The sequence below is a fragment of the Epinephelus lanceolatus genome, chromosome 16 (genome assembly GCF_041903045.1).
Source record: "Epinephelus lanceolatus isolate andai-2023 chromosome 16, ASM4190304v1, whole genome shotgun sequence".
Classification (NCBI taxonomy): domain Eukaryota; kingdom Metazoa; phylum Chordata; class Actinopteri; order Perciformes; family Serranidae; genus Epinephelus; species Epinephelus lanceolatus.
The window spans coordinates 7099680-7124274 of record NC_135749.1 but is presented as its reverse complement, the minus strand read 5'-3'; the positions used below and the strand labels follow the sequence as shown (position 1 = coordinate 7124274).

The 24595-nt window shown below is 42.3% G+C and overlaps 1 protein-coding gene across 11 annotated transcripts in view; it reads right to left on the bottom strand.

Moving 5' to 3' along the window:
* The window catches only part of thrb (thyroid hormone receptor beta), a 170822-nt gene that overhangs the window by 56808 nt on the left and 89419 nt on the right, over positions 1-24595 (bottom strand). For 9 of the 11 annotated variants that reach the window (XM_078175715.1, XM_078175716.1, XM_078175714.1 and 6 more), the window contains one exon: positions 12589-12655. The exons of 1 other annotated variant lie outside the window; for it this stretch is intronic. The gene's annotated coding sequence lies outside the window, so the exon portion shown is untranslated. Of the gene's footprint in view, positions 1-12588; positions 12656-12852; positions 12877-24595 lie in introns of those variants that run through there. One more of the 11 variants, XM_078175718.1, reaches the window with a different exon arrangement.

Genomic DNA, 24595 nt, shown 5'->3' with positions numbered 1-24595 from the left:
TCCAGTTTCATCCTCTGTTGCACCAACAGTGTAACATCACCTCCTGTAGGCTACAGTGTCATTCCATTAATATGTCCATGACTGAATAGCACAAAACATTTGTTTTTAATCATCTAACCTCATCACAAACTCTGCTCTGATGTCACTGATGGCTTTACTGATATTTTTCAGCTAAGCGTTCTCTAACAGGAGAACTATTGTTATGTTTTTGTGAAGCTCTGTGGTGTGTAATCCTTCTTTTTACTCTTTAGTAACCTTTCACAGAACAGGCAGCCTTATGTGGCGTTTACAGGGTGTTGATTATGCAAATGATAAAATCCCGCAAACATGCAAATCCTCTTGAACAGGTGACTCAAATGAGCGATTTACAACGAGTTTGTCCAGCTCAGAGAGTCGTTGAACACTTAAATAAGTCTCACAAAAACAAATTAGGAGAGGTTTGGAAAAAGAATACTAAATGTTTTTGCGTCAGGCTCAATATCTCCTCACATACACCTGCGCACAAGATTCTCTGTCCTCTCAGAGGAACGTGTTCTGTTTCTTTGTACTGAACAATACAAAGAAAATCACAGGTGAGTAACATGTTATTAACATAATGAAAGTTAAATAACCCTCAAGGCGTTTATTTATTAAACAAGGAATTGCAATGTAAATAGGCTCTGCCTTGTACAGATTAGTAGCAAGGCTAATTGGCATTGTCATATCTCTTTATACATCCATGGTACCCACACAAAGGGCACAGGCACAGGCTGACTGACAGTGACTGGCGCTTATTTTGGGCTGGATAACAAAACTGGGCGTACACTGTGCCATGTTTATGACCCGATTTTTGAGCTGCATGACTCATTTTTGAGTCGGACCAAATTTCAGTTTTGTCGGGCTTCATTTACTGTGCAGAGTAGACGGGGGGAGTGAGGACCGAACTGGTCTCAACCGGCCGTTGGATGTTGAGAGGAAATTCTGATGTCAGAAATTTTGTCGGCTGTCGTCAGGTTCTCGCACAGCTGAAGAAGTGTCAAGATCAGAGCCTTCTTTCTCACTTCTCAATCATACAGTGTATACCCACTTGTGTTTATATGTGTGTGTGTGTGTGTGTGTGTGTGTGTGTGTGTGTGCGCAAGAGAGGGAGGGAAAGATGAAGACAGTGAGGGAATCGTAACTAGGACTGACCTAAAGGGGCGCCATAGTGGGGGGAAAAGTGGGACTGATTACCCAGGGCCCCAATGGGAGGGGGCCCTCAAAAGATCTGGAATAAAAACCTTGGTTTTGTTTGCAGCTTTTTTTATTTTAATTTTATTTTATTTTGTATTCACTGCTATAAAAAAATCAAAACTAAATGAATAAATCAGTTGAAACACTGAACTGCACATTTTGTAAGAGGAAAAGTAGAAGCTCTCTGAGGCCCCTCTCACCCCTGAAAATTGCAGAATGGTTCAGTCCACCCTTGTGCTGGGATTTGTCTCTAAGCATAGCTAAAACTGCTTAAAACTTTTCTGCTGGAGCACCAACGTACACTGTCACATCTCTCTCCGAGAAAAGGAAATCAGAGTTCCAAAAGAAAAAGAAAGAGACATGGATCAAGAGAGGAAGGACAGGGAGCACGTGGACTGCTTGTGCACAGGGTCCAGAATTTGGTGGTATGCCCCTGCTGACCTGCAGAAATGTACTTTAATGCCCTTTTTCTGTCTCTTTTACCTCTGCTAACAAACAAACTTCCACCTGCCTCGGAGCTTTGCAGCAAATCTAAATCAACAATTAGCCAGAATGGTCTGCAGGAGCCATGGGTCGTCTTATTCTTACACATATAATGTGAGCACCCAGGTCAGACTGCACAGTGTGAGCACATAAATCACAAATGATTTACCCGTACAGTGTGGGTTGGAATTAAACAACATTCCAGAAATGGGCTAAAATGGTTCAGTGTGTACCCAGCTTACAGCAATTCATTTACCAAGAACACCTTAAGTCAGAATTTGAAATGAAAAACAAGTTGTGTCTTGGGCTGAAATAACTTCACTTGTTTCAGGTGCAGCGCAGCAATGCTAGCATCTTACTGCACTAATGTCAAGAGATCCAACCTGATTCAGAAGTTCTGATGAAGGGCTGACTGACTGTTTATTGGAAACAGATTAAATAATCTAATTCATTGGGAGATTTTTCCACTGGTTGAAAACTGAAACTTACTAATGACTGAAGAAAAAGACTAAATGTATGGTTCAGATGTTTATTTTTTCATTCAAAGCACAGTTGACAGCTGTTTGGTTTTGCTTTGATCCAACTTGGATGACAATCAGAGTGAATGTACAGGAGCCAGCAGGGACAAAGTTTGAGAAAAGGCAAAATACCAAGTGAGTCATTTCAAATGGCATTGTCTCAAGAGGCCAGTGACTCAGTTTGGCATGAACTGCCCTTGACACTGATGATGCAAAACACTTCCATTTAGGAGACTCAGGGGGTCGCCAAAGCCGTCACGTCTCAGACTGTGCTGTCAGCAGCTCTCCAGTTAGAGCCGGCAGTCGCACTCAGATTTGAGCCCAAACGAGGGTCAAATAAAAACCTTTTCATATGTATTCAAAAAGCTGGAGCACATTCACCCTCCTTGTTCCTTACGCAGGTTTTACAGCTGACTCAACAGACTCTGTGCCTTGAGGTCACTTTCACTCATGTGCTTGCATTGTCTCGTGGGTGTGTTGTATGTGTCTGGCTGCACTCTAAAGCACAAGTGGGTTGAACACTTCCGTCTTTACACCGGCACACACAGTTTCTCTGCAACAACAGCTACCACATCCTGCATGACGAGAGGAGCAAGAACATTATGTACAGTGCACCGCTTTAGCAAACATAACAAACACGACAGTATGACAAAGAAATATAAACTAACCAGCACGCCCTCCTTTAAATTAGTACCTCCCCTACTCCTGACACCAGTTACATAGCATTATGCAGCTTCAGCTGATGTTACGTAGTGTGTGCCAAATATGACACATAAAAATATAAATATAGAACACTTAAGTAAGATTTGTACTGGTATGAAAAATGCCTATGGCACACATGTTTTTATTATCTTTGGCCTTCATTCAAAATTCAAACAGCTTTATGGAGCATTTTAGCATCTTTCAGCAAACTGTTTCAGTTTTTCTGGCCCTCAGCTCTCATCAATCCTGTTTCCAGCACCCAGTCCAGCAGACACATGAAATGAGCAGGTGAACATGGCGGAGCATTTAGCAGCTTAAGAGCCGGATATTTTCCTCAGGTGTCGTTAGAGACCAAAAACAGAGCTAAAAGGAGTGAATATTGGACTTGCTGACCCACGAGGGCTGAGAAAAGTGAAAAGCTGAGTATTTTTTGGAACATGACCCTTACTAGGGTTCAAAAGTCAAGATATCTTGGCCTTCGCTTTTACAATTTCGAGCAATCTCTCTCTTAGGCCTTCTACAGACTATGAGATTTCAACAATCTTATTAGTTTAGCGCAAGCTACACTTTATGGCATGGATCTAATAAACTTGTGTACGACATCAAGTTTGATGTGTGCAGGCTGTATAATGACAACGGCTGCTGGATCGCAAGCTACGATGTACGTCAATCGACATCAATACGCGAGAACAAAATGTCATTAGTGTGCCCCATCCATCTACGCCGCTGTAGTGTTGAGAGAGAAATTAAAACAAACATGAATCGAGCCCTCGCTATAGTGGCATTTATGTGTGTCGAGGAAGTTTGAAGAAGAGGAGGAGAATATGAATGCAGTGGTGGCGAAGGAAGAGGCCAACTTGGCATGCCAATTTTGCAACGAGAGCTCGAAGTGTATTTATTTAGCCTGGTTCCAGACCATAGACCCCGCCCACTCAACTGAGTAGGCTTGCATCTCTGGTCTGGCATACTGCAATGAATTTGCGATTTATCTCGTCCAAACGATGGAAGGACCAATGAACGCCGGGGGTAGGGGCTGGTCTAGCGAATAGCCAATCAGCGCCACGCTGATGTCAAGCTGTGCGCCGGTGGGTAACTGGTGAGGATAGCAACAATGCTATCGAGGTATTTCGCCACTACTCGCATTAATGGAGGACCAAATTAAGGAAGCTGCTAAACTGGATTTAACGGCGATGCAGCTGGGCGTGCACGACGACGGAGACATTTTAAACGGGCAATGCTCGCTTGTTTTCGGCAGCCCCGAGGCATGGATACTAATGACATCAGATTCTGGGTGAGTCGTTGATCTCTATTGATTGGTTAGGGAAAAATCAAATTCCCTCCCCCTTGTAAATCGCCTTCAATGGAGGCGATGTCAGACTGAAGGTTCTGGGAGCTTCAGTCTGACACTCAGGCTAGTATTTATTAGCATCTACTAGCATTGATCAGACCGTCATTTCTGTTGGTTGGTTAGAAAACGCAGGTTGTAACAGCAGTCACACATTGAGATGTTAACAGTTCTCAACAATGAGGTGGCTGAGCTGGCAGCTAGCAGCTAACAGTGCTAACCCTATGAACAGAGTTAACCAACAGCAGCAGTGCTGACAGAGCTAACAGTGTTACCAGGGAGGAACCAGAGGCTGGGCACTAAGCTTCTGCAACAACACCGCTCCAATATAAGCAGTAACCACCATAAGCGCAGTGCAAAGGTACAGCGTTGAAATTATCTGTGAGATACACACATGCACTAACATGCACACGCAGCCAATCCAGCTTCAGGTGGCATGACTTAACTCTCTGCTCAGGGCAGCATTACTCCACTATATATCTTTTCACTGCAGATAGTGCTGTGCTGCTATAATAATGTTCTGAATGTCGCATACAGAACCTTTAAACACCCCACCGTGATGGAAGGGCAATAATGCATTACTAATGCATCCCTTTAATGCCTCTGACGAGGCTGTATGTGCGCTGAAAACAGCGTTTAAGGATTTTATTAGAGCCTTGAAATACATTTGGCTGCTGTGTTTGTCCAGAAAAAGTTTTAAGAGAACTTTTATGTGATGTTGTCTCACTAATGAGTTGACCTTTTAATAGGTAATTCCACCCTCACCTACACTGTTGCATGTCATCCAGTGATGAAGTGTGATAGCCACTTTCCCATAACCTGACCTGACTCTAACCCCATCAAGAGGTTCTCCGAGTTAACATGAACTACTTTCAGTTTGGCTGTAGCACGTGTAGATGGAGTGAATGAGAGACAAGATGACAACATAAAAGCAACCTTGCTGTGATTGGTTGTCTTTATCTTATGCTGGTAAACCCTCAAAACCGTGTTTTGCAGCTGCTGCTAAGCTTGAGCATTTTCTGCTGTCAATCTCCAGTCTCCACCAGTGCTGTCCACAGTAACCACATTCTTAATAAGCATATCTCCGAGTGAAAGCAGAACCACAAGTAATCTGAGCTTAATATGGACACACGTGTGATGTCACAACAGACAGACAGTAGCTAATATGAAAAAAAACGTATTGTGAAATAACTCAAGTGTACACACAGACGCCTGCAGTGAGACAGGAAACAGGAAATAGCCCCATAATGGAGTACATGCTGTACTTTTCCTCATTGCCAGCCCTCAGATGATGCGATTATTGCTGACCAGCTCTTAAACCTACAGTTCAAACGGAAAAGCTGCCATTTACATTTTCTTTTTAGTATTTCTTCCACATAAAACTATCTGAGCACTGCAGATACTGTTGTACAAAAATACAGTAACACAATGAAGACTGAAATACAGATGAAGACCTTCAGCTTGCTCTTGACTAAACATTTTTTTCATGTCTGTTATTAGTTCGTTTTACACGCTTTCTTAAAATGTCAAGCCACCCTGTAAAACCTTTTGCCAACATGAACGACTACAACAGATCTTTAAGAGGGGAAACACAACAATACAACAAATCAACAAAATAGGCCCAAAGCTTGAGGCATGAAAGAAGTAGTCAACATTCTTCTACTCTGACATCAAGTTAATGAAAAACACATTTGTATCAACATCCTCCACTTTCGAACCAGAGGAGCATTTTTCTGACTGTGACGTGTTTTTTGGATATCACCAGAGAGCATCCTGTACACCAGCCACTGTCGCACTGAGAGAGAGAAGGCATGTGAAAGACCGGATCAAAGGTTTCACTCTCGTGTTCACACTCCCTCATCTTCAAACAGCTTTCAGTGAACCCATTTCTTGTAAATGCTCTTTTTTGTCAATGTGGAGTTTAGTTAAAAGGAGAACACAAAATGATGCAATGCATGTGCAGGCTTTCCCACACATCAAAAGTTAAATTCCAGAACATTCAAAACTTAACACCTGCACTACACAGTCAAAAGTAAGTGGACGCCACTATATCTATAGCTACCTGAGATGCCAAATGCCCAAAACAAGCTCTAAATATAACTATTTATGCTGAATTATCTTATAAAGTATGGTCCGATTGGTCAGCCCGTGGAGATCAGTCTTATCACATTAAGCCCTTTGGTCATTTATTGTTGGCTCTGAGTGTCTCCCTAGTGTTTTGGACATATGATATAATTCATTTCGGAAGATAAACTTTGGTCTCACAGGACAAATCTAATATCTGTTGCTGGCAAATTGGTTTGTGTAAAGGTAGAACAAAACGTCCATGTTTTGACTGGACATTTAATTTTGTCCTCTGTGGACTTCTGGCCCCTTATATGTACAGATTTCATCACACGTGAGTAAAAATAAAGCTATTTTTCAGAGCCTGACGCCTCATTGCACAACCTTCTTTAGCAAATACAGCTTGCTTAGGTGTCATCACGTGATCGTACGAAACTTGCTGAAGAAAGCTAAAAAGAAACATATCATAGATTTCTAAAACACAACTAGGGATTTAACGATTACCGATATTACGGTAAATCTCGGTTAATTTTTACACGGTAAGAATGACAGTTTATGTTTAAATTAATTACATTATCGCGGTGGATTATAAGGATATGTAATAACAGCCTCATTCAAGTCTTGCGATGCAGGCGCTGCGTGAATGCGTAGCATGTGTAAACACAAAGAATGAAAACATGGCGGAAGGTGGTGATAGTGGCACTCAGGACATTTTCCCCTCAACAAAACGCACAAAGTCTGAGGTCTGGGCGTACTTTGGGTTTCTGAAGAATGCCGAGGGACAGCTGGTGGAGGACAACTATCCTGTGTGCAGAACATGCAGAAAGAAAGTTTCTGCGAAGGGTAGCAACACTACAAATCTGCTGGCTCATCTCCGTGACCATCATCCACAGCTTTACAGCCAATGCAAGTTATGCCATTGCAAACGTCAGTTATTGTGTGAGGGACTTCGGTTTTACTAAGATTGTCATAATGTGTAACTCTCAACGTATACGGGACATTTGAGCCGTATGTGTCCTCCTAAACGGCAACTAGGTTTTCCGTTTTCGTTTAAGACACTTAGGAGCTAATACTAGCTGAGTAGCTAATAGCTGTATTAGCAGCTATGTTGCTAAGTGTTTCAAAACGAAACGGAGCTGAAAACACTGAGCGGAGCCGACAGAATATAAACCGACGTAACGTAACGTAACGCTAATTGAGATCAACTATGATTGAATCACTATGATTATGGTTATTGTATGGCGAGCTAGAATCGATACAGACGGCCAGTTATGCTTTCTCGACATAAGCTCAAGGAAACAACATAAATGCTGCCGTGTAACCTTTAACCGAGAACCTTAATGGGGGCTCTCGGTTTTATAAGGTTAATTAAATTCACTGCTCATAGTCTTGACCTAACACAAACACACACACACACGAGAACATGCACTCCTTTTCTCATACAGGTAATCCTCTGACTCACATGCACACTTCTAATGTGTGAATTATTCCATATAATGATGACCATTGCCCTTAGGGTTTTTTTTTGGTTTCTCCTGCACATTTGTGACATCTATTCTATATATTGTATGTTTTTTGTTCTACTCTTGCACGGGTTGTTTCAGAGAGCCTGATTCAATGGCTGACATTCCTGCAGAGATAATTGCTATTCCAGCATTAGCAACAGCTGCATACACTGCGAAACAACTCAAGGACGGACTTATCAAAAAGCCGGTCCAAAAGAGAGTCTGACAATATATAAAATAATCCTTTAGCTCTCTGCTAACCACAGTTATGACTTCAAGTTCTCGTTTATGTAGCTAACGTTAGCTGGAGCCTCGAATCACAGTGTGTCCTTCACCTCATTCCCCGCTTCTACAGACCACCTTGCCTGAAGGAGAACAGGCAGCAGCTCTGGAGATGGACCCCAGCAACCTGAATCCAGCCATCACAAGCCTCAGCTCTGGGGAATGGACACCCCTGGCTCCTTGCCTGATCAGCAAACTTTCTGTTGCTGCGGTTACAGAGGGACATCTGGCGCTAGGGGGTCAGCACTGGCCAAATTTGAGCCACCAACCAAACGTTTATGACTCCTGAGCCGATGCCTGCTCTCCTCACAGCCAAGCAATCCACAGCGGCAGGGAGCAAGGTGAAAGGACCACACATATGTCTGTGGTCGTCTGGTGGGAGGGGCTTACAGGACAGAAAGGAGAGCTGCAGGAGGAGGATGTATTTTCTTTTTTCTTTTTGCCTTTTCCAGATTTCTGCCTACCCCAACTTCAAACTAGTTGTTCCAACCTGTTTGGCTCATGTCCCCTTACAAAAAAAATCAGTGTGTAGTTGGGGCCCCTGATCACATTTTAGATAGCTAGTCTAGCAGTTAGTTTCCCCATTAAACTTTTAGTAGTTAAAACTAGCTCCACCTTGAAAAGCTACAACAGTAAAATGCTGCTTACACATTGTATCAGTATTAGATCAGTAGCAATCAAATAATGTCACATATAATAATACTATATCTGCAACGGGACATTTTACTGCAAACAGTACTTTTAATTTGGATACTAAGTACACTGTGCTGGCAATGCTTCCGTGCTTTTGCTGAAGTATGGTTTTGAATGCAGGTATTACTAATAGAGTGTTTTTACAGTGGTGTATTAACACTTTTACTTGTACTTCTTCCCCTACTGAATGCATCACATAACACAAGGCACACTTAAACAAACAGACGTACAATATTATGCTAAACAGAAGCAGTAGATGATGCATTCAGCTGTTCTGAAGCCTCCACAAAAGGGCACCGGGGCCTCATCTGAGTCTGAGTATCAGCCCCTAAAAGTCCTCCTTGGTAATCTCATCGTGTGCTGCCCACATCATGAATCAATACTGAGTGGCAGCGGTAAACAATAGTCATAGCTTTGACCAATATGCATCTTATTTGAGGTGGCATTCAGATAAGAGTTGATCTTGATCTGCCGACCATTATGCTTAGAGCTCTCTAATACTTAATTTACGAAGCTGCATCACACTATGCAACGTGATACAGGCTCATCATCATGGCAACTGGTATCACATAAAGGACAGCAGATGGTGTTTTCATTAAAGAATTCAAGCTGATAGAAGAATCAACCGATTGACTTTGTGTCGGAGTCTCTGATGCACTTATCATATTACATTAAGTTCTCTAGCTGCCGGGAAAAAACACACACAGGCCAGTGTCAAAAGGGATGGCTGACACACAGCAGCTATCTGACGTGTTTTGGAAATGCTACAGTGTTCCTGTAACACCGTGCACAGTCATGAGCATGATCCCTCACTGGAGACTGCGAGCTGAGCATGTCCAAATAATGCATCGGTAGTATTACAACCAATAATCCATGCAGCGCTGTAACGACCAGCAACGAGAACACAGCCATGACAAATGGCTGACAGCTGGAGCTAACAGTCACCTGCAGACCCGTGAACGAGGTCTGGCGTCTAAGTTATCTTCATTACATTTTAGCTCCAACACATTTTCCTATTTTATGTGTGCAGATGGAAGCCTTTTTGTTTTCAGTCTGACATCTCCTCTGAGCTCCACGGCCAGTCTGTTAGTCTTCATTTTTAATAAGCTGTCACATATATTTCCCCTTCTTACAATATACTGTGTACAATGCTGCTTTTGTAAAGATTTATGATGACCCGAGCCTTTGCAGTCAGTGTAGCAGCTGCCATTATTTAATGGTCAAAACAATTTCACTCATAATGTTCTGTTCCTTTTTAATTAGCTGACATTAAATCAGTCACAGTCAGGTTTTGATGTATCAGCTGTTTGAAAAGGCGACAGCTCGTGCTGAGTGCAGCAGGACTTCTAATACACAGCAGCGTGAGCCTATAGAGGAAGTGTTTGCATTTTGCGCTTTTTATAGCCGCCGCTCTGCTCCAATGCACCCATGTGACAGCCAAACTGTTAGCAAGGAGTTTGGAGAACAGAATGTCCATTGTGTTTAAGTCCAATAAAATATTGAATTATATCTGTGGTTAAAACTGATCTGATCTGGGGGCCTCTATGGGCTCTCAAATCATGATATCCTATTATTGTGTAACATCATGAAATGCCATGTACTTCTACAGCTTCCTCTCTACTTGTGATAAAACTGTTACAGGAGAATTTGGATTTGGATCATTTACATGCACATGTGTTTCCCATAAATGTGTCCATTGTGACTCCCTACTATAAACTGTATGAAATAATGGATGTAGCAACCATGACGTCACCCATTGGTGTGTGGACTTCCAGTTGAAGCCTCAAGTTTGGAATTTTGGCTGTCATTGTCTTGGATTTTTGAAACCAGAAGTGAACACATTTGGACAAGAGAGTGGCGCTAAACCTAGCGCTAGCTGCTAGCTCGGTTAGCATGGTGCATTTACAGCTAGCTATAGTTAACTGTGATAATGCTAATTTTTGCTAGCAAAAACAGGCTTACAGACATTAAAACAAAATGTAGGACATCCTATAGAGTCTTTTAGTACAAACATATGCTGAGCAAGAAATTAACTTTCATGAACTGAAAACACACTGAAATAGTGACAACTACGGCCACGCCTATACTACACCATGGTTACGTTACCTAAGTTGTTGCTGTGCTAGCGACTTATCCAAGAGTCCCCCAAAGTAACCCCATCTTTCATCATGCATTACTTTAAGCCTTAATAACATTTAAATGGGTGAGGTATATAAAAAGTCACCCTTTGAACAGTTGACATGAACATTGAAATTAGGTATAGGCATCAAAACCCTTTTTGTACCAGGCTGTAAACATGCTTATTCAACACATCGACACATATCGATGTTTGGTCATGGACCTTCCATGACTGGGTGTGTTGGTTGCTGATGTTCTGGTCATGCCAGTAACTTGTTGCCAACTTCTGCCTGTCACATGCATTGTCTTTTTTAAAAATACTCTTCCATTTTCCCAGGAAGTTTACCGTTAACATACAGTCTTTCAAAATAAGTGTGTCAGTACAACACCGCAAACTGATGCTTGTTTTACTCCAATGTCCAACGCACGTGGTTAGCTTTAGGAAAAAAGAACAGAGTTTGGCTTTAGAATCCTACGGGACACGAACGCTGCTCTCCCGGGTGAAAGACGGTGTTTGTTTGACCGATCCACCACCACTCCAACCCGCCCTACTTGGACATTTGCCGCCTTGACTTTCGTTCTTGTCTTGCCGTATTTCCCCCTGATGCCACCAAAATGTTAAACTATAATGGCGACCGGCTGCGTATCATGTCGATGTTAAAGGACGGCTTTTTTGTCAGTGTCTGACGCAGCAAGTCACTGCCTAAGCGCCAGATTTTGACGACTTCAGAGTAAGTATTTCTGCTGTATAGTTGGACATTTTAACAGAGGGTCTACATGGACTGACTCACTGTTGGAGCCAGCCTCAAGTGGCCATTCACTACAGTTTCTGGTGAAGGTTGCCTCTTGTTCCTCATGCAGTCAGCCATTATGTCTGTTAGGGCTAACTGCTAGTGGGCTACTTTCTGTATTTACTTTGGGCCACACTCAGAGGCAAGCATTTGAAATGTTTCATGTAAAAAAAAAATTTTTTTGTAAAGCTTGGCTCAATTTATTCTGGACCTTGGAAAAAGCTGCTGATATTTTCACCTCTAGGTCCATTTAGTAGCTACTCTAAAGTGTCTGATGACATGATCTTCATAAGCAGAGGGAATTGTCATATTTAAGATGTTGAATTTCCCCTTTATTTCTGAGCACCTAAAGGACTTGTCATCCATGTTAACGTTTTGGTTGAAAAAATTTCAAATTCCCTGACAACTGGGGAGAATTAACCTGCCGATGACAATCATGAGATATATCTGAGAGCTCCAGAACACAGCTGCTAAATGGATCTTGAGGTGAGACAACTTTTAGACCAACATGGAACAAACGTGCTCAAAAATAAATCTTATTTTACCACATCACCGAGCCCTGTGACACCCACTACGAAAACCACGCACAGTCTGCAGCTTTCAAACCCAAAGACAAGAAACAGAACAAACAGACAGATCACCAGTCTGGCACATGGAGATTTAGCCTGGACCAGCACCAAGATTTGAGCTTCATTACATCTACATCAAGACTTGCAACAGCTAGAGAAGCTGATTTTCAGTGCGTATGTGCATGTGTGTGTGTGTGTGTGTCTTGGCCACAGCAGGGAGGTCTAGCAGAGAGAAACACTGTGTATTGGCATTCTGCAGGCTGCAGGACTCTGACTGTGCGGAATTGAGCAACATAAAGGTCTTACCAGAGGAAGTGGTGAAGTCTGACTCCAGGCAGCACTGAGGAGCTGCTGAGCTCCCCCAGAGAAACACCTACAAAAACACACACACATATAGAGCCGAGTCAAGCTAATGAGCAACCGAGATCAAAATCACAGTCCAGCAACGAGTAGGTCCTCAGGAGGGCTAGAAATGATCGAAAAACATATTGCCATGGCATTATAAATTGACCTGAGCCTTTTTAAAGTTTAAAAGCTTCTCACTGACGAGGGCAAAGACATTAAGAGCACCTCCAACTCAGATATCAGCCTGTGTTTTCATTGCATTTTGAAATGGTAAGTCAGTGGAGGCAATATAAAGGAAGTCAATACGTCACAGTGAAGCACAGACACCAGTTTTAACGCCTTTTGTGCTGAGTTTGTGTGGCAGGATGTAGTCAGAACACTACATCCGGCTAATATGATATCAGATAAACTCCCATGGCAGCTTTTAAGTATTCTCTCGTGGTTGCCACATGTGGTCACAACCACAAATACAGCAACCCCCCCCCCCCCCAAACTCACACACACTGCAGTAAGGGCAGAGAAACCCAAGTATAACTTTCTTTTCCCTTTTGGACCAGCATCCCTCATATCTTTTCATGTGTGTCAGCCCCTGAAGCGCAGAACGGCATTTTGGGAGGAAAACGGCCATAAATAAAACAACAGTGACAAAACAACATGTGCAGGGAAGCAGAAATGCTCAGCGTGGACACTCGGTCTGGTGTTTTGCCAAAAATGATCAGAAGTTATGTTAAGTTTGTGGTGAAATTGCGAGGAAGAAGGAGAAAAAACAGGAGGTGTTTTGATTATGACGAGATTGAGACGGGAACGCATTTGTTTATGTCATTAATTCAGTGGAAGGACAGGGCTGGTCATCTCTCTCCGACAGACGGCAATCACTTGTAATCAGACTTAATGGGCACTCTAATGGGAATGCTTTTCCTCTCTCCGTCTGTAGCACTCTGTAACACACTTGTCCACACACAAACAAGTGTGCACATGCATGTGTGCGTGCGCATATGCAGCTTAAAGTAACGGCGCACTTTTGCCTGAAAGGAAATTATTGTTTTAATAATACTGTCTATCCATAACAGTACAACATAATCAAGTCCTATTTGTATGTAATGCTAATTTACATACTTCCTTGGTTTATACTCTTCGGGTCTCATTTGCATTCATTCATTTGCAGAGGCTGGTTACAGCTGAGTCTCAGCTGGTTAAAACTCAGCTCTGTCTCCTCTCACTCTCCATCAACACTCAATATTACAGACACAGTTTACATTGCTCATTAACCCATAATCTGCTTTATTACTCTTTCTGGCAGTCTTGCGCCATCAACAGTTACGATAATATTTATTCTATTTAATGACTACTAGTAAAGGGACAAGTTTATACTGTACAACAGCGCTGCACACTACAGCATTTAAAGCCTACACTAATTTGCAGTTCCTGTCTCTTGATACGCCTTTATATTGTCGCCACTAAAGTAACTCCTAAGACCTGGAAACACATGGCACACAGTAGAATCACTACAACGAAGCAGTGCTTCCTCAACTCTTTTATAACACCAGCACCCCTTCACAGTGCCCCATCCTCATGCCAGACTGCCTGTTACACTGTTATGACAACTGAACGCTGTGAGCTGTCACACTTGTTCTAAGTGATGTTGCTGTGTTTCCAGATTTCAGCAGTTAACCTGCAGTAAAAGAAGTCTTTTTTACATGTGCCCAGATATGGTGATGACAAATGAGCAGTCACCGGTGCCCCCAAAAATTATCAGCAAATACACAACTTAGCTAACAAACAATAGTAATAAATAATTCTCCTTATTTTTTTGTACTGTGCCTGGGACGGCTTTTGCCTATTCATTTAAGTTTTTTAAAGTTAAGCATACTCTTTATTTAATAATAATAATAATAATAATACACTGGATTTATATAGCACTTTTCAGGATACTCAAAGACGCTTTACAGAGAACAACAACAACAATCCAAAAAACCCCAACAAAATCCATGGGGAGGTAGCGAGGGAAACAGTCCAGAAAGGGCGAAGTACACTGAGTTTTGAGGTTGTAGGCATTTAGAATATCTTCACCTCCGATAGAAAACTGACGCCATTATCTCAAAGCCACCAGACTCCATTATCAAAAACAGTAATAATAGCCCTTTTTAAACAGGAATTGTGCAAATTTGCAGGAAAGCCCAATCAGTCTTTTTTCAGCATTGGCAGTATAAAAACAAAATCGGGGAGTGCAGCAAAATGCCGCCTACCTACTTTGGTTTATACAGAATGTGCCTTTTCGGGGCAATGGAGGGCGTGAGCAAGTAACAAAACGTGTAGCTCAGCGTGTGACGTAAACAGTGACGTGGGAGGGAAGCCACGGCTGGTCAGTCCTTCGGCGATTCTTTCGTAAGTCGGCCCGTTCTTCACCGTCCCCGTCATCTGACGGTTAATGGCCTCTTCGTTTGTGAGGACAAGGAGGGTGCGCAATTCCTTGTCTCCCCAGTTGCTCATCTTTACAGTGTCTGTCAGGTTTGTGTTTCCCTCTTGCTACTAGTTGCTCGCTAATTCCTGCTATCAGCTGTTTCCTGTTTATCCACCACCAGTGGGTCGCATGTGCGGCGTCATCAACAGCTCCTCCCACAAGTCATCAACAGCCCCTCCTGTTGCAGAAGGCCGCCTCGGTCTGTGTAAACTAAAAAGGTTCCGCCAATATGTCTACCCTACGAGGCAGAAAATTGGGCACCTCGGATCAACTCATCAATCCACCTCTGTGTGTCTGAACGCTCGCAGCTTGTCGGCAAAACGTCCCAACATTCGCCGAAAATCTGGCAGTGTAAAAGGGGCTAGTGATTCTCAGAACAAAGGAGTTGCTGGTCTAACACCACCTCCATCAGACAGCGTGTAAGTAAAATATTCAAAATATAGCATAAACTTAAACTGAAATTGATTTTTTGGGTGGTTAAAATGCATTTTTCTGTGGCCCCCATCCACAACAGCACATCGTTTAGCTCCCCTGCTGGTAGATTTAGTTTATCGAAGACGCTAGTAAGGCAACACAGATCATAAACTAAGCACAACAGAAACTTTGTTTAACTATAAATCTTTAAATGTTGGTGAAAAATGACGACAGAAATAAACAGGTTTGCTGATTTCACCCATCTCCGCAATTTAAAATCAGTTGCCCGTTGTCTACCTGGATGATTACTGTTGGCAGCATGATGTCAAGGCGATATTAGTCTATATTCTATTTTCCATTTTGTCATTCTGTTGATCTCCTCTGTACACACGACATCTATTGCACGTCTGTCCTGTCTGATCCCTCCTCAGTTTCTCCTCCTGAGGTGTCGACCATATTTTTTCCACGTTAAAGGTTTTTTTTTGGGCGAGTTTTTCCTTATCCGCTGTGAGGGTCCAAAGGACAGAGAGATGTATGTATACACCAAGATATGCTGCAATGTGCCAATTAACGCAGGCAGGAAGAAGACGCAAGCTCGTAAACAGTGATGTAAAAAACACCCTGAGTTTTAAATACTTGAACAACTTTTGTAAATGTTTCATGATGTTTGTGAGTTACACTGAATATAAAGATAACTTTTGTTTGTTTACAGGAAAACTCCACAGGGTCCCTTTAAGAAGCCGAGGCAGACATTTTCACATTACCACTCTGTTGACAGGAGGTTTGAAATGCACCATTTTGTGGTGTGAAAAACACTTAAGGCTGCGTATTTGTCGAACCTGTCACTATATTCTGAAAGAAGCACATAAGACAGAAAAAAATCATGTCTCTCCTCCTTGTCATGCTGCCTCTAATGGCATTTGCAAGAATGAGACTGCATCAAAATCAACCTATGAGAGCAGAGGAGTTTCTAACACAGCTGTCAATTATGTCAATCACAGCTTGTTAACTGTGGTCAGATTTAGGCAGCACTGATCAGATGTGAAACAACCAAGCCACCATGTTGGAAAGAGTTGAGCCAAAAGATTATCTGTCTCGTTTAGTGCTGTGGAAATGTAGTGACAGTGATTTTCTGTAAAAGTTACCAACTACAGCTTTGACAATTTAAGTTTTTAACCTTCTTAACAAGTCCATATGATGTTTTTTTTAATATATATATTTAAATATGCTGCGAGACATATCATGAACAAAATAAGCAGTTAATTAACGCTAAGCATTCCCTCTTGGAGCTGCAGTGTACCAATGACAATCTCAAAAACACAGATTCTGACAGCCATGGTTTTATATGTCACATATCTAATGAATCAATCCCATACAGCTACAGCAAAAGGAGGGGTATCAGAGGAGAAGCAAGGCAGGCTATGTATGCTGCCAGGAGAAGTCTGAAGAAGGCAAACTTCTCTCGTGTGCGACCTATCTGCATTTTGCCCCGTTTCCACTGAGCAGTCCGGTTCAGTTCAGTTCAGTGCGTTTTATTTCCGTTTCCGCAGTGAAAAGTTGTGGATGGTACCAATGGAACCGTTCTGTGTTGTCCCCATGTTTGGTCCCCCCTCTGTTGGGGTACCTAGCACACAGATCTGGTACTAAAAAGGTGGAGCTGTGAACACTGCAGTCTGATTGGTCAGTAGAGGACGGTCACTCTGCTCAGGGCTGAGTTGTGTCTGGTTTTGAGGCTCATGTAACCACTGTTCATACTGTGGAGAGTTTTATTAGTAAACTGTAACTATAAAATGAAAGGATGTGTTGCTGCCTCTCACAGCAGCTGGAGTCTGAGAAACAATAACTTCATTCACTGGGCCGGCTGCCGGTGACTTTTAAGGTGGAACGTTAACTTGTAATGTTACTCAATGCATGAGCTGATGACGTGAATCAGTCAGCACACCTTAAATTTCACTGTGACAACTCTGACCATCACTTTAGTTTTTATATGACACACACTTTTAGTAATGAGTGGATCTTCAAACTTTTATATACATTACTTTCTACCAAGTTAAATGAACTGCATATATTCTTATACTCTGGAAAAAAAAGCATTGTGGAGCGTCATTCCTGTGGGCTATGGCAACACTAAACTCCTGAGCTTGCCTGAGAAGGACTAAATGCACAAACCCAGTATTTATATTTAAATATCCCATGGAGAGAGACTCTCACTGCAGCCTGTTCTATTTTGTTCTGAAAATGTCTGCGTGCAGCCTCGTTCTGTGGACGATAAACCAGGTGCAGACTGATAAAGGAGGAAATACAGCGAGTGCTGGACGGAGCAGTGAGTGACAACAACCTCGCCCACATTTAAGGGTACTGTTTGCAGCACTAGGGTCTAGGTACCATGTCTGAAGGGTTACTATTGGTTCCAAAGGTACTATACTGAAAGTGTTTGGTGGAAACAGGGTTTAAGTTTCACTTTACGCTTCAGCTTGTCAGAGCTGGCGATTGGCAACAAGGTTTATCTAACATTATCAACACATTGTCAGCTATCTGATTACATAGTCAAGCTGATGGCTCATGTTATCTATTGCTGGAGGTTTGTGTGTTTGATGAGCTGCGTGACTGAGCACTGGAGCTGCAGGTGAGCAGCTGGGGGGCATTTCTATTTTCCTACATCCGTGTTTACTAAACGAGTCAAAGGTGTCGAGTTACATGCCAAGTTGTCCTTTTGAAGGCATGACAGGATTTTCTTTCATGAAGAAAACTTCTAAATGTGTAATTCGGATGAATAGAGATGAGTTTTTAGGGGCTTGATCAATGCCTGATGAAGAACAGTAACACAGAGGAAAGAATGCATTTCTAAATTTAGCTGTCTCAGAGTGAACCTGCGTACGTCACCAAAACTGCTAAAGGCCACAGAGCATTTTCCCCTACAAGACATGTCTTAATTATGAATATATAATTATTATTACACCATAAAACAATGAGTCTTCCACTTTAAAACAAATCTCCTGCACTCTGTTGTTAGTTATTGATCCATATGTAGCTGTCAGTTGACACTTCTCAGCCTTAAATATAATCTATTATCCTGTATTCAGCCAGGTGACAGCCTCTATGCACAAGCTCAATGCCTGCAGAATACCTTAAAATAAGAAATAATAGAAATGATTTGTTTTAAGTCACTTCCCGATCTTTTGCAACAGGTAGTTATCATTATCTTTGGCTTATAAATACATCTGGTGAGCACATAGAGAATATGACAAAGACAGAACTGCTAATACCTTTCTTGATTCCAACTTTACTAGTCACGTTTTCCCTTAAAAAAAAAAAAAAAACAGCAGCTGTTTCTAAAATATTTTCAGACTGTGATGCCATTATCCAGCCAGAAATGTCTCTGTGTGTGTGTGTATTTTGGTGAGGAGAGACACAAGGAGAGAGATGAGAAGAAAGTGCGTGTGAGAAAAAAAAAAAAAAAAATCACCCACTGATACACTCTGTTACTCAGTTTCCATGGTGATTTGAGTTATATTTGACAATGTGACGCACATTTTCAGCATCCACTTTTGCTGTTAGTCATCTTCATCTTTTCCAGGGCAGTGAGCTAAAAGTATGAATGGTTCAGACCGAAGAGAAGTAAGACAAAATGACATTGGGGCCTGCGCCTGGGCCTGGAGAAAGTCAAGAAAAGACATCCGGATGAGAACTGACAGGCTGGACTGTAACAGTTGTAAATGGTTAAGTTAAGGCTTTGAGGCAGAGCTCCTCCTTGGCATTTTCCTTTAAGGGTGTGTCAAGTGGTTTGCGGAAAGCTTAATGAAAACAAGGCTTTCTTTTGCCTGTGATCCAAACTCGCGAGTCCCCACTTGATGTTTCCAGTGTGATTAGTACTGCGTACTCCAGTTACCTCACCATTAACTCCGACGAATGAGCACTCAGTCTGGATATAAACTGAATGTGAGCTTGAGGTCTGGAAAGTACATCTAATACTTGAAGATGCAAGAATGTAGCCAGAAATGCAAGAGCTGATGTTACTGGCTTTAAAAGCTCACAGACGTCGTGTTATTATTCCAGTGTTGTTCACGCTGTGGTGTTTGTGTTGAATCCGCTCATATTAGCTACAGTAGCTCAGGGGATGATCACCCCCCCGTCACCTTTTCTGCAGCGAGAGGCGCCTCTATCCAGTTGTTTATGACAGCATTTTTGCACACTGCTGCTGTTGCTGTTGTGCTTCAGACACCTGGCGTGCCTTTGTGGGTTTTTGGAGAAACGGTCTAAAAGCGCCGCAGGTTACCAAATGTTCAAATGCCCAACGTCACTGCAGCTTTTTCTCTCCTGTCCAATCAGGTAAAAACACAGAAGAGACAGTTGTGTTTTACAAACATGCAAAGTGGAGGAAATCTTGAACAAAAGAGAATATCATGATGAAAACGAGTATCAGGCCTGGGTCGTGACTAAAACAATATAACATGATGTCATTATTTAGCTAAGTTATTGGCAGTAGCATTAATCAAGTAAATATCACAGGAGTCTGCCTTGTGCTACAATCTAGAACCCATCTAAATCAAATAGTGGTGGATCTTTTAAACCAATGTAATGTCCTTTTCCTTGGTGATTCTCAAAAAGCTTAAAAAGATCTTTGGTCCAGGACAGTGTTCAATTTATTGGGCCGATACCGATTTCCGATTTGCAGAGTGTTTGGATGGCCGATTCCGATTTCATTTTTTTCAAACCACTTTACAGCACACAAGATACTGCAATATTTTCTATCTTTCCTTTATTAGAGAATTTTAACCAAGATAAAAGCAGCTTTTCAATAATCATCTCAAACAAACAAAAACAGTGTCACAGGTTAAGAAACATTTTCCTTTTTGCTTAAATATAACTTCAGGTGCAGTATTTAAATAAATAAGTAAAAAAAAGGCAAACATAAATAAAAACATAGATAAATAAAGTAATAATTCTTGGTGTAGAGCATGTGTGGGTAATTTCTTGAATAGACAAAGTAAAAATATCTCCTGTGGGAAATTCACACAGGCCTACAGGACGCACCCGCCAGTAAGCGCACAGACACGCGTATCTTCGGCACGTGGAAACACGTCTCGTCAGTTTCAAGCGGCACAGTGCAGCAGTGAGAGCTCCGCAGCTCAGTTTAACACTGACAATTAACAACTTTCTCCTTCTCTCTTTTGATGTGTGTGCATCAATGATTAAGGTGAGAAGCCGCCCATGTTTCACATCCTCACATCGCCCAAGCCGTGAGTCACACATGTGCGCGTGTGTGCGTGTGTGCTGCTGATGTTACATGATGTCAATCATCGGCGCAGCAGAAATTTGACCAGCGTTTTAAATCGGCATATTTTAGACTGCCCGGCCGGTCACAGGTCATGGCCGATCATGTGAAAACCAGCCCGATTCTGAGCACTGCCGATAAATTGATGCAAGTCTAGTTTTGGCACAAAAACCACCCTGGTTATGGTTTTGGTGGTGTAATCACGTCTGGAAACGCAGCGATGCCCCTGTAAAAAATGACCCCGGTAGAAGAACAGCAATGGGTCACTAAAACCACACGTTAGGGGGCTAAAATGCTATTAGAAAAAACAACCGCAGATGGCTGAAAAATGGCCACCTTCAAAGGCTAAAAAGCTGCAGGAAAAACAGCGACAGGTCACTAAAAACAACCTGTTTTATTGTTTGCAGCTGTCTCGTCACTTTAGAAACATTATGCTACGAACAAATGTTATGTATTTGTGCTTTGCAGAAACATATAAACCCAACATTTTCTTTTGGAGCCTGGACTGTGAGGAGGAAACCATCACTGCACCTACTGTCAGGTTTAAAGGAGCTTTAAGCTGTGAGGAAACAGTGCAGCACTTGAGACATAATGACATACACAGTTGAAGGGTTGATACATGATCATGGTTTTGGAATCACAGTTCTGTATTTTTCACTACAGCACAGAGTACAAAGAAACCAAAATTGTACAATTACATCTCTAGTATTTTGAAATGTAAACACTCCACAGTGACTCATTATCAATCTTGTGGTTATTGCACTGTATGTTGGGGAGAGTCATGTGTCATGATTTATGAGCTAAATGCATCATTAACAGACCTCCTCTGGATACATCACTCATTACTGCTGCATGAACTGCAAAACATTCTTACTATTCTCTGCTCATTACTTCAGAACATGCATGTTCAGACAGTTTTTGGTAAACAACAAATAGTTATTGTGTTGATTCTCTGCATTAACTGAGGTGATCACTGTGCACACGCACACAACAGCAGGGAAGCAGAGTGCTGTGCTAAAGGCTCATTAACGCTCCATGTTAGATACGTATACAGACGCAGATGGAGCCTTTGGTCTGTACTCTGTGTTTATGTCGTCTGTATTTTTGCATGTTTATTGAAAGTTTATGGATATGGACGAAACTGAGACCTACCACCTGAACTGGTGGGGCAGTGCGATGTAGTGAGAGCGTGACCCAACCAAGGACACAACAAAGACATTTTAACGATGGCAGAACGGAACAAATCAGGAATATAGTGAGAAAAAATCTCCATCCACACGTCATAGTGTATTTGAAGGCAGTATAAATGAGCCTTAGAGGTGTTCATGTGGCCAGAATGTGATCTACTGTGATGCATTTGCATGTTTTGCGTCAATCCTATGACATATCAGCTTGTTCTCTTCCCCAGGTTGTAAAATACTGACGGCAAAGGCACCCTTTGGCATTTCTATGTGATGCACCGGGCTTGCAACCAACTCCAATGTAAACCACTTCACTGCAATATTTGAAGCTGCTGGACAGTGTCAGTTTGAAATGGTCCCAATAGTGACATAATATAAAGAAGCTGGGACATCCTACGATAGGGTTGCTGGGAGGGGCGGTGGATGGGTCCAACAAACCCGGGACTTTCACCCAAGAGGCCGATGTTCGCTTCCCATACGAATGTTGAGCCAAACTATGATGCTAACTTAACTATGTACTTTTGTTGCCTAACCACAAGCTTGTGTTGCATGGAGTAAACTGACACGCCATCCCAGAATGTCAACAACAAAAATGGGAGGCGTGTAATATGTAGATGTGAATGGCACTGACCCGGAGGTGTTTTGTGACAAGTTGGGATAGGAATTGGTTGAACAAACACAGACTTTTACTCAGGAGACACTCAGTATGTTTACATGCACGCAGTAGTCGAGCTAAGCTCATAGCTTGGCTAATCAGTCAAGTAATCGTCTTGTCTGAGTATACATGCAGAAGAGAAAATCGAATTTCTGACCAAGTACATCTGACTCCGCCTCGATAGGTGGCACTGTGTTCTTTTTTAACATAGTGCGTATTGAACTAGTTCCGGTTCTTGTTCAGGAACTTTTTTAAATAAATCTGCATTTTGCGTTTTCCTACCATGCATAAACTTCAAAATGTTTAGCTCCTTTAGCTGTCCGAGCATGAATGTTGTTTCCTCTTCCTTCCAGAAGTGCATGTTCTGCTTCTCGGCCGCCATGGTGTTTGTTTGTTTGTTTTTCCGAGAGTTACTGCACTGCTGCTACGTCATCTCCTTCTTCTTCCAGGTGAAAGCCCACGAAAGAAAAAGTGGTGCATGCACAGAGTCGAGTCCGACTCCAGTGGGACTAAATGGATACATGCAGCAATAGTTCGATTTTCAATTGAACTATCTAGGTGTGTTAGTCGAACAATGGATAGTCCAATTTCAGTTGGACTAAGCTGTTTACATGCATTTAAAGTCCGGTTTCGGTCAGACTAAGCCAATAATTTGAATTTGAGCCCGCTGAATTGCCATCGGACCAATCAGATCAATCTATCTGACAGTGGCCGGCTGTGGGCGGGCGTAACATGATGAGGACAGCGCTGTGTTGTAGGTGTCAAAAAGTAAACAGCCAAGATGGCAGCTGCCCAAGGGCCGTGTCCATTCAATTTAGCTTCAAAAGAAACGCTAAGCCAACTACACTTATCTTTTTCCTTGAGAGAGGAACAGAAGACTGCCCTAGAAGCTTTCGTTTTCAGGAAGGACGTTTTTGCAGGTTTGCTGACAGGATACGGCAAAAGCATAATATATCAGTTAGCCCCACTGTTCGGCAAACAAATGGGGCTTAGTGCAATGAATACGTCACCTTGTTTTTTGCTCTGATTGGCCATCGTGCTATCCAATTGCGTGCGGCGGCATTTGAGTTGCCTCAGTTAGTGCCACCCCTTGGGTGGGAAGGGTGTATCGGTGAGGGCCAGACTCAAAATCTTTCTAGATTTGAGTCTGGATTTCCAGGCTAACTGTGCGTCACATTGAGACGTGAAAGGGTACATCTCACAGAGACTCCAAATAGTGCCTTCAGTATTAGTATCACAGCGAGCGGTGGGATAGGATGAACATGTTAGAAGATGTTTCATGCCTTGATGATGTGTCGCCTTTAGCTCGTAATCTAATAACTGAGCTGTGACTGTATCTTCCATTCCTCCCTCGCAATGTTTAAAACTGATTAGCTGAGAAAAAAATGCAAAACCTCTCCATATACAGTAAAACCATGTATACTTGTCTGCATTCAATCACTAACCTCAAGGACCAAGGCTACACATGGCAGCTTTATAGTAGAACCTTTTCATGCTAAGCAGCAGTGTTCAGTTTATACCAACATTAAAGCAGTGGAATTCATTACAGCTTTCATAGCACAAAGGAGATTAGATCAGAAAACAGTGCGGCATATTGAAAAAAGTCAAAGTAAGAACATGAAGGTAGGAGTAATACTCAACTCCAAGGATGGCGCACACCTTTGAATTTGTGAGTCAGACAAAAATTCACCTCAAAGCACAAGAAAGCAGAAAGCCGTGACAATGCTGGAGGCTGAGAGTCCTTAAGTGAACCCAGTCTGAACATGATCCTCGCTGGAATGAACATCTCCTGTAAGAATTACGTTTGTGTACAGCTATTTAACTACATTGCGTCAGGAACAAGCTGTGCTATAGGATGCTGGGGAGGGGAAACATGTACAGAGGAGAGGCAGGCGTCTGATTAGAGAGAGGAAAAGAGAGTCTCTTTGGAGCATTTACAAAGACACAAGACAGAAGACTGTCAAGACCACCCCTCAAGGAAA